Source organism: Melanerpes formicivorus, unplaced genomic scaffold (assembly GCF_026170545.1).
Source record: "Melanerpes formicivorus ecotype bairdi unplaced genomic scaffold, bMelFor1.0.p_v2 SCAF_2259, whole genome shotgun sequence".
Classification (NCBI taxonomy): domain Eukaryota; kingdom Metazoa; phylum Chordata; class Aves; order Piciformes; family Picidae; genus Melanerpes; species Melanerpes formicivorus.
In genome coordinates, this window is record NW_027144610.1 from 32,501 (window position 1) to 35,065 (window position 2,565).

Consider the following 2,565-nt stretch of genomic DNA (forward strand, 5'->3'; position numbering starts at 1 on the left):
TTGGCCATGGGGGGGAACCCCCGTGAAGAGGGTCCAGTGCTGGGAACGAACTCTGCCCCTTACCGGGCTCTCTCTCGCCGTGCCTGGACGGGCTTGCTTTCCATTCTTGGTGGGACCGACGCCGGCACCACGTCTCCCCGGCTTTCTCTGCCCCCGTGCCCCACCGGGCAAACTTCGCTTCGGGGGTTCCACACTTCGGCAGTGGCCGGCGCCAGCCACTCGTCAACTTTTTTTCTTTTCCCCGCTTTCGTTGCCGAGCCCGGGCTGGGCTCCGGCTCACGGACGAGCAAAACCCATCCAACACCGCTGAGGGTGCGCCAGCGGCCGCTCCAAACCGCCGCGCCTTTGTTCGGCCCCGCGGGTCCCCTCTCTGACCCGGGCGAAAGCCACCGAGAAGCCAGACGGACCCCTGCCCAGCCGCCTGGCGGGTGGCTTGGAGCAGCCGCTCGGCAGCGCTGCCCTGGGAGTGCTCGGCGTCACTCGTTCCCTCATATACGGAACTGGAGGGCCGTCAGCTCCGCGAGCGCACAACCAGCCGACCTCCGCCCAGCGGCAGGTCGCAGAAATCACGCCGGCTTGTACGATGACGTAGGCGGAGGCAGAGCGCAACAGCGACCCCTTGGCGACAAGCGCGATCTCCGCGGAGAGCACGTCTACTCGCCGAGGGAGAGCACGTCTACTCGCCGAGGGAGAGCACGTCTACTCGCCGAGGGAGAGCACGTCTACTCGCCGAGGGAGAGCACGTCTACTCGCCCAGGGAGAGCACGTCTACTCGCCCAGGGAGAGCACGTCTACTCGCCCAGGGAGAGCACGTCTACTCGCCCAGGGAGAGCACGTCTACTCGCCCAGGGAGAGCACGTCTACTCGCCCAGGGAGAGCACGTCTACTCGCCCAGGGAGAGCACGTCTACTCGCCCAGGGAGAGCACGTCTACTCGCCGAGGGAGAGCACGTCTACTCGCCGAGGGAGAGCACGTCTACTCGCCCAGGGAGAGCACGTCTACTCGCCGAGGGAGAGCACGTCTACTCGCCGAGGGAGAGCACGTCTACTCGCCCAGGGAGAGCACGTCTACTCGCCGAGGGAGAGCACGTCTACTCGCCGAGGGAGAGCACGTCTACTCGCCGAGGGAGAGCACGTCTACCTCCCGCCTGAGGGAGAGCACGGGGGGGGGGGACAAAGACAGGCGGCAGCAGCTTCGGTGAACGTCACCCGGGAGGCGACCGGGGCTGTCCCGGGGCAGTCCCGGGAAGCCGGCGTCCGACACAGGGAACCGTCAGCTGCCGGACCGGGGCGAATCCCCGCGACCACGGCAGGGGTGGGGGCTCGAAGACAGCCGGCAGCCGCTTCGGTGAACGTCACCCGGGAGGAGACTGGGGCCCTCCCGGGACCGTCCCGGGAAGACGACGTTCGGCACGAGATCCCGGCCGCGGCCGGACCGGCTCGAAGCCTCGCGGTCCCGGCAGCAGCCGGAGCCGCTCGCCGCCTCGGGCTCCCGGCCCCCTACAGATCCGGCGACTCGTTCGCGGGCGGCGGGGGGAGGCAGTGGAGGGGGTGCGGGGAGAAGCGGCAGCGGAGGCGGAGGGGGGGGGGGCTCGAAGACAGCCGGCAGCCGCTTCGGTGAACGTCACCCAGGAGGCGATCGGGGCCGTCCCGGGGCCGTCCCGGGATGCCGGCTTCCGGCACGGGGTCCCGGCCGCGGCCGGACCGGCTCGTATCCCCGCGGCTCCGGCAGGGGGGGGGGGGGCTCGAAGACAGCCGGCAGTCGCCTCGGTGAACGTCACCCGGCCGGCGACCGCGGCCGTTCCGGGGCCGTCCCGGGAAGCCTGCGACAGGCACGGGGGTCCCAGCCGCGGCCGGACCGACTCGAAGCCCCGCGGCCCCGGCACGGGGGAGGCCCAAAGACTGGCGGCAGCCGCTTCGCTGAACGTCACCCGGCCGGCGACCGGGGCCGTCCCGGGGCCGTCCCGGGATGCCGGCATCCGGCACGGGGTCCCGGCCGCGGCCGGAGCGGCTCGAATCCCCGCGGTCCCGGCAGCAGCCGGAGCCGCTCGCCGTTCGGGCTCCCGGCACCCTACGGATCCGGCGACTCGTTCGCCGGCGGCGGGGGGAGGCAGTGAAGGAGGTGCGGGCAGAAGCGGCAGCGGAGGCGGAGGGGGGGGGGGGGCTCGAAGACAGCGGGCAGCCGCTTCGGAGAACGTCACCCGGCCGGCGACCGCGGCCGTTCCGGGGCCGTCCCGGGAAGCCTGCGACAGGCACGGGGTCCCGGCCTCGGCCGGACCCGCACTGGGTGCCGCCGCCTCAGGCTCTCGGGACGGTATGGATCCGCCGACTCGTTCGCCGGCGGCGGGGGGAGGCAGTGGAGGGGGTGCGGGGAGAAGCGGCCGCGGAGGCGGAGGGGGGGGGGGGGCTCGAAGACAGCCGTCAGCCGCTTCGGTGAACGTCACCCGGGAGGCGACCGGGACCGGCCCGGGAAGCCATCGTCCGGCCCCGGATCCCGGCCGCGGCCGGACCGGCTCGAATCCCCGCGGCCCCGGCACGGGGGAGGCCCAAAGACTGGCGGCAGCCG